We start from the raw sequence: 15,089 nt of genomic DNA, 5'->3' as shown, positions 1-15,089 counted from the left end.
AGCCGCTAGGGCATTCGCCTGACAGCAACTGGCAAAACGGGTTGCTACCTGGCAGGGAAGGAGAGGACCAGGAACTGTACTGAGGAGTGACCTTCAGAGTCCCTGCTGCGTGGCTATTCAAATCGCCTTTTGACAGGATACCATTATTCCTCTTTCCAACAGAAAGTCAGACCTTTACAAGTGGTGGGAAGCGCCACACCAGGACAAGGTTGGAATCCTTACCCTGACCTCATTAGACCCACATTGGTGAAGGCGTGGAAAATTTACCAGCTGTGGTAACTATCTGTCCTCCAAATCAAGTAACTGCCATCTTGGCGAGCTCAGCAGCGCCCCCTAGCAAAAAGAATCATCCCAGCTGGGTTTGTTGTCGAATGCAACTCAACCTTAAGCGCGGTGGCCTCAAGGAGGGGAGACCTAGGGCAGGGGTGCACCTGTGCAGCCAGGGAAAGGCATTATCCCAGCTAGGTAAAGGCTTTTCAGGCATAGCATGTCCAGGGAGGACCATCCATAGGCCTGTGGGATCCCCTCACGCAGGCTTTGAAAAGAAATCGATAAACTCATTGGTTCACGGGAGTGAACTTGGGTGGTTGTGCCTTGGTTTGCCGCTGGGACCTTAGGAAAAAGGGTGGATGGACAGTGAGCCCCCAGGAAGTCTTAGCCACGTTAGCCCAGCTTATTCAGTGTTGACAGTACTCAGATTCATAGAAACACTGCACGGCTTGTATGTTCCATCTCACTTTTTAAACAGGCCATTTTCATGTAGACCATTTCATGTCCTTTTGTATGTGTTGATTTTATTGGATGGTGAATAAGGTTGTTTCGGCCAATGGCTTAGCAGAGTACAGCCATCTGACATCACAGCACACCAAGAGCATGAGGACCTGTATCCAGTAGTGCTCACTCCACAAACCTTCTGTTAGTCCAGACTGGAAGGGATGCGGCTGCCTTACACGCGATGGTCTGGCTAGTTCACGTGTCCGTCAACGACCGACTCACACCAGAGAGGCTGACCCAGTCCGTGAGGTTGGGTGCCTTGATGCTGCCAATTTAGCACCAATACCTGGAGGATTCCTAGGGAGCTGCTGGGCTTCCGTCCATGTTGAAAGCCTGAAGAAGCTGGTTCTTTTTTTTTTTTTTTTTTTTTTTTTTTGAGACAGGGTTTCTCTGTAGCTTTTTTTAGAGCCTGTCCTCGAACTAGCTCTTGTAGACCAGGCTGGCCTCGAACTCACAGAGATCCGCCTGCCTCTGCCTCCCGAGTGCTGGGATTAAAGGCGTGCGCCAAGAAGCTGGTTCTAATATCAGGAAAGGAATCAGAAAAGGTGGCAACAGATGAACTCAACAGGGATCCTGAAGGCCATGTGATCATTAAAAAAAATTACAGTTTCCCTCTTCCTTGCCCTTCTATCTGGGCTGCCCCCGGAGGGACTGTCTGAATTAAGCTGGGTCTTCCCACATCAAGGCAATCAGGACAATGCCCACTCCCACCCCCAGGCTGTAGCATGATTAATAAAAACCCAGAGGCAGATATTGGGGTTCAACCTGAAGACCAGAAAAGCAAAGCAGTCAGCCATTGGCTCTTACCTCTACTCTACCTCAGTTTGATAATGGCAATGTTGCCTCCAGAAATCTCAGAATGAGACTGAGCCTGAGAGCTGTCTCCTCCTGTCTTATATTCCTCTCTAGGGATGGGATTAAAAGTGTGCACTTCTACCGCCCAGGTTCTATGGCAAACTAGTATAACTACTGGGATTAAACGTGTTTATCACCACTGCCTGGTCTGTAAGGCTGACTAGGGTGGTTGTTTTGCTCTCTGATCTTCAGGCAAGCTTTATTTATTAAAATACAAATAAAATATCACTACACCAGGCCAACCTGATGTAGACAGTTCCTCAGTGAGGCCCCAGATTTGTGTCAAATTGGCAAAGGCAGCCAGCACACCGCCCCGGAACTGTGGGTCATGGTTCCTAATGCTGGGTGTGTAATACTGACTTGCAGTTGCAACTGGCAGGCTGTAAGGATAGAGCTAGTGGCCCCACCCTCTGGAACCCCTCAGAAAGCACGTTCCTGCAAACAAGGACCCCCAACCAGGCTTCAGGCTCCCAGTGACCATGCAGAGAGCAAACCTGGGCTCTCCTGATGAAAACACAAAATTCACATCCTGTGAACTGTCGAGCCCTTACCTCCCCCCTTGATGCAGCTAGCGCACTCTCCCTTCAGCCCAGACCAAAGGGGAGGAGCCACCAGATGTCACTGAAGATGCTAACAATTGGTCCCCACACTCCTCGACACCCAGCCTCACACGCTGTCTCTGGAGAAACGTCCGTTAACTCTGAGCATCTAAGATGTGCTACATGACAACCTTAAGCAGACATGACATGGAGGCAGGATGGGGTGGTTTGTTCTGGTAAAGGCCAGCTCATCTTATTCCTACTTGAGCTGTGGTGGTGTCTCGGAAGCCGTCCTTGAGAATGCTCCTGCTGGCTCTAGACAGATGCTAAACCTGCGTGGGTGAGCTTAGCGTTCCTTTTGAAAGATGGCAGTCACTTAGTAGAATGTAATCTTAACCTTGACCTTGTCTCCAAACAATGGACTCACTGAAGGCCCCTTCAGGTGAGTGACAGGAAGCTAACTGAATGCTCCACTCCAGCAGTTCCTTGGTGATTTGTATTGGGGGCCGTTTGGTTGGTTGGTTGGTTGCTGGTTAGAAGCACAGGCTGTGGCATCAGAGACGCTGGTTCAGTATCGATGCCCCTGAGGTGTTGCCTTGACCTCGTCCTCCACAGCTTTCTCCAGAATGCAGATCTATTCTGTACTGAGAATAGGACTTAGAAGGTGTGGAACAGTTCTTCATTTCTCCTTTAAAATGACACTAATAAAACACATCTCAACACCAAACAACACCCCCACGGCAGGTGTGTTCAGAGAGAGGACAGCACACAACACGGCAAGTGTGCTCAGAGAGAGGACTGCACACACATTAGGTGTGTTCAGAGAGAGAGGACAGCACACGCGACAGGTGGCTCAGAGAGAGGACAGCACCCACTTACCAGGGGCTACCCATCTGAAGAAAACGTCTCTCCCTAGCAAACTATTAACTGCCTACAGACACTCTGGGAGAGGAAGGCAGGGCCCAGCCAGCATCCACACCTCGGGGGGAATGTTGTGCAGGTCTCATGAACCCCGCTGCTCCCACAGTCAGCAGAATAATGTCTTCAAATGTGCCCACACTCAACCACCAGAACCTATGACTGTCACATCACAAGAGAAGAGAGACTTTGAAATGTAATTAAAGCTGGGATATTTAACACAGGGAGAACCAGCAGCCGGGCTCAATCTGATCACATGTCTTCCCTTCAGAGCAGACAGCTTCTTCCTAATGGAAGCTGGAAGCCCCCAGGAAATCCAGGAACACCTGAAACACCCAAAACTTTACAGAGCCTCACTGGCCCCAAGTGGAGAACCATCATGAGGACTTCAGATGGCTTCAGGAGCAGGCTGGCCACCTTCCTCTCGTCCGAACAGAAACTGTCCATGTATGATGGTCATCAGGGGAGGAGAGACACTTTGATGTTTACAGGAGAGTGTGGTGTGCAACCCAACTCAGGTGAGGGCCCTAGGTTGCTAGTGCAATGTTAAGATGTGTGTGTGTGTGTGTGTGTGTGTGTGTGGTGTGTGTGACACATACAGGTGAGGGTCCTCAGTAGCCAGGTCAATGTTGGAGAAGGGGTGTGTGCATAGCCAAAACCAAGCGGAGTCCCAGGTAGCTAAGCTGTCCCTATGCTTGCCTGCCAAATAACTTCCCAACAACCCCTGCCAGTCTCTGCCTCAGTCTCCCTAGGATACTTACCTCCTCCTGACATGTCTCATGTTGGCTTATTCACGGTGTTTGTTGTCTTCTTGTACCTGTGAGAACAGGGACCTTAGCTTCATTCCCTGGTGGCTCCCAAGTGGCTAGGACGGTGCCAGACTGTGAAGTGGGTGGGTGGCAACCTGTGACCCACTAGAGAGCTAAGGGTTGGAGGTCTCATTATAACTTTGTAGCCCACACTGGACGTCCCTTCAGCCTTGGTCACCCTGGCCTGAGACTGCACCCTAGGAAGCAATGTAACCATGTAAAGTCAAGGCGACGACACCTTAAGCGGGTTGAGAGGAATGTTGCAAGAAGGATAAGGAAGTGACATGTTTGGTTGCTTGTTTGTTTTGATGATTCCATACATTAATGCATTTCCATCACTCCCTCTTCTCCCCAGCTTCTCTCAAGCCCCCCACTCCCTGTTAAATTCAAGACCTCTTCCTCTATAGCTATTACAAGATGTTACACACACACACACACACACACACACACACACACACACACACACACAATTGTTTATTTAGTGTTGTTTGCCTGTTCACGGGTCTAAGGCTGATCACTTGAGATGAGATAATCTCAGGGCGTGGGGGACTTGTCCCTGGAACAAACTGCATTACAAGAATAATAATGACAGTGTTAAGCAGGAGAGGGCATATAGATTTGCACCAAAGCAATCTCTCTGGGGACAATATACTCAGAATTAAGGAGCAAGCAGATAGAGGCAGGGAGAAGAATGGGAAGCTGCTTCCAACATCTGATAAAGACCTGGACCAGAGAGACCAGGGTAATAGCCTGCACTCTAAAATTCAGGTCCCTGTGATTGCACTGTCTTCAGGATCCACTAGGTGGAGAAACCACACAAGAAACATCTTCCCTGTCTCGGAGAGCCTGCTCATGCCAAGCCCTTCTCTATTAGCAAGCCCTCCCTGCTATCATAGAAGAACCTGAAAGATGAGCCAAATTCATCTGTCAAAAGAAAACATGCCAGTGAAGTTGGCAGAACAGTGGGTGAAAACCCCACACGGTACTGGTTTGAGCACAGGAAGAAGGGCTCACTGCCCCGAGACCAAAAAAAAAAAAAAAATGTCCATTGAGACCTAAAGGAAAGGGAACACGCTTCTAGACAGATTCTTTTCAAGAGGATAACTCAATAAAGGCAAACACGTCCTGGGTGTCCTTGCTGACAGCATTATGCTTCTGAGGGATGGGTTCTCAATCAACTTCCACGTTAGGTTGACTCACGAGTGGGCATCGAGTCTGCAAAACTTCTCCTCTCTTTCCATCCCTGCAATCCGATGGACACACACAAAAAATGGGTCTTGTGTGTAGCCTGAACCTGTGTCCTCGCCCCACCACAGGCTGCCCTACCCCCATCAGTGAGGTGAGCACAACACAGCACCCTCATTAATGAGAACGCAGTCAAGGAAAGGGCTGGAGAGATGGCTCTGGGACTGAGGGTGCTTGCTGCCCTTGCAGAGGACCTGAGTTTGGTTGCCAGCACCCAAACTGAATGATCCAGATCTGATGTCTTCCTCTGGACTCTGTGGGCACTGTGCTCACATGTCCAAACCAACACAGGCACGCATGCATGCACATAATTTAAAATAAAATAAATCACTTTTAAAACCAAATATACAGTATTCTGCCTGTGTGCATGCCTGTAGGCCAGAAGAGGGCACCAGATCTCATTATAGATGGTTGTGAGCCACCATGTGGTTGTTCGGAAATGAACTCAGGGCATCTGGAAGAGCAACAAGTGCTCCATCACTCCAGCCAATTAATTAAATTAATTAATTAAAAATAAAGTAAAAACATCTTTTTTAAAACCAAGAAAGAAACACGAATTCTAGCCACAAACCTGTTTTGTTTCTCCACAAAATTTATCAAAAGGAAAAAAAAATCATCTCTTAATTTACACAGCAATATCATTCCTTATTTTTAGTCTCTAAACTGACCTGTACATATCTTTTCTACGATTAATAAAATTTCAGTTTATAAAAAAATTAAGCATTTTTGAAACAGTTGAACATGTGGGGATACTAAATTCAGAACTGAGCTGGAAGTCGACTCACTGAGGGGAGCAAAGGACTTCCTGGTCTGTGGGCACCGGTCAGTAGTCCCGCAGAGGCCAGGCCTGTGGGCACCGGTCAGTGGTCCCGCAGAGGCCAGGCCTGTGGGCACCGGTCAGTGGTCCCGCAGAGGCCAGGCCTGTGGGCACCGGTCAGTGGTCCCGCAGAGGCCAGGCTAGCTGCGTGGAAAGCCATCTAGTGTCATCAGTTTCTAGGATTTCTCCACTCAGCCCTGGGTCCTGTTAGAGCACTGGGACTTTCAAGGAGAATTAACATGGTAACTGAAAAGGAAGGAAACGGCTTTCCTGTTAAAGCAATGCACAGGTTGCAGGTTGTTTCACTGAAACCGAGGCCTTCCCTTTGGTGAACCTTAGCACACACGGCCGAGATCACTGGTTACAAAACTCCTCTAACTAAACCCTAGAACAAACCTCCTACCAGCAACTAAAGCCCAAGCCACCAAGTTCTTGAGCACCCATAAAACGCCTGCATGGCTGGTATCTTACTGAGGTCAAACAGGCGCAAGCAGGAAGTCAGATGAGTCTTCCTACTTTCTGTTACAGCTTCCAGAGGTCAAGTGTCCAAGGCAGCTCTGCCTCCATTTTCGGGGACCCATCTCTTACCTCCATGTGGAATGCTCTCCTGGAAAAAAAAAAAAATCTGTAGAGAAAAATCATGACAGAAGTGTTAGTGTTTGGATGTGACAGGCCCTACACGCCCATGTGTTTGAACACTGGGTCCCCATTGGCTGTGACAGGCCCTCTGTGCTCACATGGGTCCCCAGATAATCGTGTGTTGGGGACTATGGACCACCAGACTCTGAATTTCTTGTAAACAACTTGTTTTCCCTGCTCTGAGGAGCCTGCAGCTGCTCTGAGCACGAGACCCTGATGACAGGCTGGTGGTGCTGCAGCCAAAAGATTCCTAGAGCAGGAGCATGGCCAGAGCCCTGTATAAGCTGCCCCTAAGCACAATAAAGTGTCTCTTACTATCTGTGTGTGTGTGTGTGTGTGTGTGTGTGTGTGTGTGTCTGTGTGTCTGTGTGTCTGTGTGCGTGTGGCTTTAAGTCTCAGCCAGTTCCCGGCTCGCGTACCATCCCATAGTGCAGACACTACAGTTGTGCTATTTCAGAAGGGCTGTGGAATCCTTAGAAAGTGGGGTCTTGCTGGAGTAAGTGTGTCACTGGTGGGGATCAGACATTGAAGCTTGTAGCCCATCCTTACTTCCTCTTTCTCTGCTTCTTAGTCCTCCGAGATATGAGCAAGTGACTTCAGGCTTCTGCTGCCATAGCTGCAGGCCGCTCCCTCAGCCACGCCTTCTCCACCATGTGGACTGTACCTTCAAACTGGGAAGCAAAACAGACCCTTCCTCCTGAAAGCTGCCTCTTGCCAGGTCAGAGCAACAGGAGAAAGATGTGAGCAAGCATGTTTGCCCCAGGGGAGAACTAGGGATAAAAGCAGTGCCCTGTGGCCAGCTCATCCTTCCATACATCCCCAGTGTAGATAATCAAGTGTGAGTGTCTGAGAGACCCTCACGAAGGCCCCTTCTCCTCCAGAACAATGGGTCGTCACTATGCACATGGTTGTTCAGAGTGATATACAACAGAGGCATGTGAGGACCTCAGATTGCAGACCAAGAAAGCAGATGTAAAGACAGAAACTCCAGAGCCCGGGATAATTAAAATACCAGCAGCTGTTAAAAAATGGTTTGCCTACAATGAAGTCTTGATTCCCATACATACAAAAATGAGTATCAAAGATTCAAGTTAAGTCTTTCATTAGTGCAGGGACTTGTAAGATGTTGCAATTGTCTCAAAGGCGACTTGGAGAAACACACAAAACACGAAACACAAGTAGAAAAATGGTCTCTGTCACCAGAAAATAATGAATTCTATTTCAGTGGACAAAATGCATTTATCTCTCTGCTCTCCACAACTTCCTGAGTTACAAAATAGCTCCAAAGTGACCAAAAGCTCAGACAATGCCGAAGAGTGTTTTAAATAAAAAAAAACTTACTAGTCTTTCTTTTTCCTTTTTGGTCCATTTCAGAGTCCTGTGATTTTTCCTGACCCAGTTTATTAAATGAGCTGAACTCGACGGGGGGGCAGGCCGCAAGGCTTACGCATTCTTTGTTGCCGCTTACTCATTCTTTCCAGACAAATGTCTCCCTGCCCCCTAAATAATGCCTGCAGCAGGCCCCTAAGTTCTTCCTCCCAATTGGGGGTAATGGGGGGGACAGTCCATCCAAATTTCAAATACCCACTGAAGCCAGTGGCAATGCCACTCCCTGCTCAGTGCCACCTGCCCCGGTGTGACAGCTGTAGCCAGGAAACAGAGGAACTAGTCCTCCCCCTGGCTCCTCCCAGAGGGACAGAGATGGTCCCTCAGAATCCAACAGTTGAAACCTGGCCTTGGTGTCCCTGGAGAGGCAGGGTCCCTCAGCTGAGCTCAGGGAGTGTGCTGCGTCACTTGAATTTTAAATAAAGGCTGATTGGTCAGTAGCCAGGCAGGATGGATAGGCAGGGCAGCCAGGCAGGAAGTAGAGACGGGGCAATGAGAAATCTGGGAAGAGGGAAGTTTCAGTCTGCAGTCGTCACCCAGACAGAGAGGAAGCCAGACACAGAGCAAGCAAGATGTGACTGCCTTGCCAAAAAAGGTACGTGGCTAACACAGACAAGAATTATGGACTAATATAAGTTATAAGAGTTACTAAGAAGCCTGAGATACTAGGCCAATCAGTTTATAATTAATGTAGACCTCTGTGTGATTTCTTTGGGACTTAACAAGAGACATTTCATTAACTCTGTGTAAACATGTAATCAGGCAGCCCCTGGCTGGTCTGGTAGCTCCTAACGTCAGAACAAAACTCATGTGGTTCTGCCTTGGCACCCTGCCAACTCCAGCCCACTGTTTCCGATCTGTGACCCACAGTGGCGCCTGGGGACCCCTGCCATCACTTCCTCATTGCAACCACTAGGAAAGAGGAAACAGGGTCCAACATGGAAGCTGGTTCCTCACTTCCATCCTCATACCATTGGTTAGAATGGTCACGTGACATGTGACCAAGATGGCTGGGATGGCCCTAGCTGAGAAGGCAAGGAGCCAGCTGCAATGTTCACTGATCTGTGAGGAGAGAGCCGCTGGCTGGCTAGACCTGGCCAGCACTGTCTGAGCTGTAAGTGCTACGGTTGCATCTGGGACACTGGTTGCTTTTCCCTGCACAATAGAAGCAAAGATGACATAGGGTGACATATGGAGCTTGATGACACAGCCCTGGTGCCATCAGCACTAGGTATGTGTCTGATGCCTTTGAAAGCAGATACATTCCAGTTCCGACAAAGTAACTTTTGGCCTGAGCATCCTTCCATCCCGTCCTCTGACCAGAACAATGGAGACAAGGCTGTAAGTCCCTACATCCCTTCTTTTTCTTGTTGCTATAACAAAATGCCTGACACACAAAACGTACAAGAGGAACAGTTTTACTCTGGCTCACAATGTGGCTCTGGTCTGTCAGCCTGAGAAAGTCACAGTCATGGGAGTCGGGGCCTCTAGTCACATTGAATCAGTTTCTGTTTTTCACCCAGGCTACACCCCAGCCCCTGGGATGGTGCTGCCCACGTTCAGGGTGGACCTTCCCATCTTAGCTAACCCTCTCTGGAAACGTCCTTATAGACATGTGCAAAGTCTAGCACCTAGCGATTCTAAATCCTACCACATTGACAGCCACAGCACCCAAGAAATTGCCCCCTGTGCACCCGCAGCTCAGTCTGCCTCGTCCTTCCGTCTCATGGCACTTTGGGGCTGATCCCTTCACAGTGGGCCTGGGTTTTCCTGCAACACTGGGGAAGAGCTGCAGCCATGTGAATACTTGGAGCGTCTAGAAGGCAGATGCCCGACTGGTCGCATTCTCAGAATATTCCACCGTGCCTGTTCTTCTAAGCATGCCCCTTCTCTCCCACCCAGATGTGTGGGAGAAGCTATCAATCCAGAATTTATTTCTCTGCCCTCAGCCATTTGCACAGCTTTTGATGCCCTCTTTGGGTAAAGCTAAGAATCTCCTCATTGTCTGTCCTTTCCAAAGCATTGCCTTGGGCACCTGCAAGCATCGCTAAAGTCCACTCCAGAGAGTCTTCATGGAGGGAAATCTCTCTCCAACGTAGAAATCGAGACGATTGCTGTGGCTGCCGTCTCTCCCTCGCAGCACTGGTGAGAAGAGCATTTTGCCTAGGAAGATGGTAACTTCCAGAAACTAGAATTGCCCTGATTAGAGGTAAAAAATGAAAAGGTAATTCTGTGCCCATAAACTCCTGGATGTAGCTCAGGCCTGACAGCGCCAAGTGTGACCGGAAGCTGCAGTCATCATGGTTCTCATCGGTCACAGGAGGGAAAAAAAGAACAAAGTACAGAGCGGAGGCATCACCAGCGCTCCCCTGTGGAGTGCTTCTGGAAGCTTCTACACAAACCTCCATGCCCAGGCCCAGAGAGATGTCTCGCAGGATTAATGAGCTTGTTGTGAAATCTAACAACCTGAGTTCGAATCCTGAAACCCAATGGTAGGAGGGGATAATTGAATCCTGCAAGGTATCCCTTTGAACCATGACACCACCCCCCCCCCCACCCCCCCCCCACATACAAAATAAATAACTGTAATAAAAGGATTTCTACTCCTAGCCTGTGGTCTAGAATTCACCGACAGAGACATAAGCTGAGGGCCTGAGCATTTGCTATTGGCAGCCACATGTATTTTGCTGTTGCCTTGAAATAAGAATTGTGTCACCGAGGATGGCAAGCTGATAGTGTCTGCCACTGTAGGCCGGTTTGCTCTTAGAGTGATGCTGAAAAGCATTTGATGAATTAAAACCTACCCATCATCATCTTCCCTTCAATCAAAGCACCATTAAAATTTAAAGGCAACTCTTTCTGTCCTGCTTCCTCTCCCATCCCAGGTGGAAGGACTTCAGAGGGATGGTGTCGCTGAGCAGCTACCCCAGCAGCCTCTTGTTCCTCGCAGCCCAGAGGCCTCTCAGGTTCTGTGTCACTCACTCCCCCCCCCCCCCCCCCCCCCCCCCCCCCCCCGCTGCTCTGCAATCTGCAGAAAATGGGAAATCAGGGCCAGGAATGCAGAGGACGAAAAGGATTTGCAAAACCAGCAAAGGCATGAGGAAAGACTCACAGCGGGCTGATGCCTCATCAGGAAGCAGGAGCCCTGCATCTCGGGAGCCCCTTCAAAGGGAACGTGTGCACTGCCCCTGTGTTTCATGACCGCAGATCCCATGCTTGAGGAGCGTTCGATCCAGGAGGAGGTGAGTCAGCAATCTTCACCAGGGAATCCAGAAATCCACTGAGGAGGAGGATGGCATCTTCTGGGATGTAGAGGTTTCGGGTATCACCAGGTGCTTCTGGATCAGACAGACCCACGCAATACCTGACCCCATGACTGTAAAGAGTCAGGATCCAAAATCAGTTCTTCATCCAGTGCCAGGTTTCTCAGCCTCAACAATATCGATGTTTGGGCATGGCTAACTCCCACTGAGGGAGTCTTCCTGTAGCAGGCTCAGTGGTACCCCTGAACCTGCTAGGTATCTCACATGACCCTGGAGCAAACAGATTCTTGGGCAGAACTACTGTCTCAGATCTTCTTTGAACTTTTTTTTTTTTTTTTTTTTTGAGACAGGGTCTCACTGTGTAGCGCTGGCTATCCTGGAACTCACTATGTAGATAGACCAGACTGGCCTTGAACTCACAGAAATCCACCCGTCAACCTGCCTCTGCCTCGAGCGCTGGGATTAAAGGTGCACACCACTACATTCTTCTCTGAATTTCTAATTCAAGACAATCCTGGTTTGAATGCTGGGCATCTTGAGAGTTGTGGCCCCAGTGACACTGCCACCTAGGGAATTTGTGGAACCTTCTGGTCATGGGGCCCAGCTGGCCCAGCTGAAATGGCAAGATGCAGTCTGGTGAGAGATCCGGTCTTCAAACATAGATGGGAGCACGGTCTCTGTGGTTGAGAGTGCGCATCGCTCTTGCAGAGGACTCCAGCCCGAGGATGGAGGTCTTCTTCAGGACCCGCACATGTACGCATGCACCAAATGTGCCCGCTGCGCTGCCAGTATCCAAAAACAATCCCAACCATGTCTGTAGCTCAACGCTTCACATTTCACCCAAGAGCGAATGGGTACAGAGGGACCACAGGACTCAGAATAAATGCTGTGGAGATGCAAGTGCGCAGTCTCCTGCGAAAACCAGAACGCGAGCACTATCTCACCTGTTCCCAGGACTGCTCGGGGCATCGACCCCACCTTTCTGTCAAGACTAACAGAGTGCCCCCCCCAGGACTCACTTTTGGGAAAATTCTAACTGTGCAAAATGTGTGGGTCACTTCCAGGCAAAATGGAGATTATTCATCACCGACCAAGAACCCACTCTTTCTCCCCGCTCTTTAAAGGGGATAATTTCCATAAAAGCCTTGACTTTAGAAAAAAATAAAGTAAGAAGGAAATTGAGACTCCATTCCCAGCACAGAAGCAATTGTATTACCATGGCTCTCCTCCTGCACAGACCTATTCTTGCCTCCAGCGCTGGGGAGAGAGGTTTCAGAGGGGAAGCGGGTGTCCCACCTGTCCTTGGAGCTCTTAATCCTCTCCCAGCCCACTCAGCTTTATACGGTGTCGATATCTATTTGTGTCAACAAATGTTCCTTTGAATTATGAATTCAGTCAAATTAGAAAACCTTCATGGTCATATTCGTGGGGCTCTGAAGGACAGGCACAGAGTGTTAATCTTTCTCTCTCAGCCAACGCATGCGATTTCTATTCACAGACACTTTCCACAGAGTGAAATAAACACAGCCAAACGCACACTCGGAACCAGGTCAAACCATCCAAATTAATTCCTTTGACCTCGCAGCAAAGCATGAATTTTATAGCATTCTTGTGCATTGTCTGTTTTCTCCACACGCACAGCATGGAGCATTTAGAGATCTGAATTCCACAATGAAGAAGTTCTATACTATATTGGCATCAAATAATATGCTTGTTGGACATATGCACTTACAGAGTGCTCTGTAATGCTTTTTGGAGGAAGCAAGAAATGTCTATATAGTGTGTGGGGGGGGGGGTTCATTCTTCACAGCTCTCTGTAAGTGTCCCTTCCCAGGCTCCCTAATGCTCCCTTTATATCTGCCACTGTCCCCCCCCCCCACCATGTCATCTTTGCAGTGAGACTGAGTTCCAAGAGGACAGGATCAGGCCCCGTTCATCTTGTGCCCTCGTGCCTGGCATGGCAGCTGACACACAGAGGTCACTTGGCAGCTGTTTACTCGCCAGGTGGATACAAGAATGACTTGACCTCTCACCTTTCTAAAAGGTAAAGTAACATCATGTCGTTGTAGACTGCGTGTTGGGTAGGTGATAGCCTGGCGGTTAACAAAACCTCTTAGTGGTTTAGACTAACTGGAAGAGAATTTCTCGTTCACACTACACTCTCAGGTGAAGCCGTCAAGGCTCCAGGGGAGGCTATTTTCACTCACCCCATATGGAGAAGGCAAGGAGAAACAAACAGACAGAAAAAAACCACTCCATCCAAGTCCAGCTCAATGAACTATAGTTCAACTTTCTTTGGACTACTAGCTCCCAAATAATGACACAGAGACTTCTTATTAATTATGAAAACTTGGCCTTAGCTTAGGCTTGTTCCCAACTAGCTCTTCAAACTTAAATTAACCCATTTGTATTCATCTCCATTTGGCCACACGACTCAGTAACACTCCTCTGTATAATATGTCCAATTTCCTCCACATCTAGCTGGCAAATACCCTGCCTCTCAGATTTCTTCCCTAGTTTCTCTCCCCAGGAGTTCTGCCTATCCTCTCCTGCCCAGTTATTGGCCATCCAGCTTTTTATTAAACCAATTAGAAGGTGCCTTAGGCAGATGAGGTAAAACAGAGACATCTTCACACAGGGTGATCAAATAGCCCACAATAATGAGTTTATTGGGATTCCATACAGGAGTATTGTTGGCTCAAGCAGCTGCCTCACCAAAAGATCCCAGTGTCATGTAAGAGACAGTTCACAGAAGTGGAATGACAGTAGAGCCCTATACATGGGAAGGCAGCGCCACCAAGGAGTCTGTGACTGACATATAACTTCATGGGGAAGCTCCTAAGTCTTGAGCCTCCCACATCCCACCCACAGAACACGACTGTATAATTAAGGCCAATAAAGTTGTTCAACCAAGTACACAGCAGGTAGCTTCCATTGATGGGCAATCTTTCTCTCGTCAACAGGAAGGTGAGTATGGCAAGACAGAGGTGGTGGTCCCTCTGAATGGCACAGTGCAAAAATGGTGGCCTGACATCTGCTCCCAATGAGTCAGAACTCAGTCACCTGACTACCTAGCTGCAAGGGAGGCTGGGAAATTACAGTAACTAGACAACCATGCACCCTGTTAAAATATTTTTGGGATGTTTTTAATATAGTAATAACAAATATTTATAGACATTGGTTGGTTGTATTGCAAAGATTTAGGCCAAGTATGCTTGTATGACAAAATTTGAAAAGATAAGTTAAGGATAGATTTCTTGCTTTTTCTCTATCATCAGGCCTCTTTGTTGCAGAATGATTGACACTAACTAGCACACCCTCTCCTGACTATGACTATCTTAACTTGTCCTGTGTGGGTCTGAAGTTCTATCTTGCTTCTAACATTAGTTCAGAACCATAGCTCACCCTATCTCTTAGCTATAAATAGTTTGCATGGTGCCCAGCACACAGTGGATCCTCAGTTTAGTTAACTGGTTGTTTTGTCCATTTATGCCCAGATATTAAGTGCTGGCTTAGGCTCCTCAGTGCCTTCCATCTGTTTCTATCACAATAAACAGGACCCTGGAACTCAGAGCTGACCACCAGGGCATACTCCTCATGAAGATTGCCGCTGTCCCCTAAATCGGGGTCTCTGTGGTTCAGACTTTAACCTGTTGGCAAGAGTCAGGCCCATCTATGGCCCAGTTTTCCTTGACAATGGCCTAATTTTGGACCCAACAGGTGTTTGTAACACAAAAAGAAGGGTCTGGAAACTGAGCCAGAGGATAACAAGTCTTTTGATTTCCTCTGGGCACAGGGTGCCTCAATGGGTAGCAAGCCCTGTTAATCCAGTCTCTTCAGAATT

This window comes from Arvicola amphibius, chromosome 5, assembly GCF_903992535.2.
Source record: "Arvicola amphibius chromosome 5, mArvAmp1.2, whole genome shotgun sequence".
Classification (NCBI taxonomy): Eukaryota; Metazoa; Chordata; class Mammalia; order Rodentia; family Cricetidae; genus Arvicola; species Arvicola amphibius.
Note: the sequence above shows the minus strand (reverse complement) of the source record.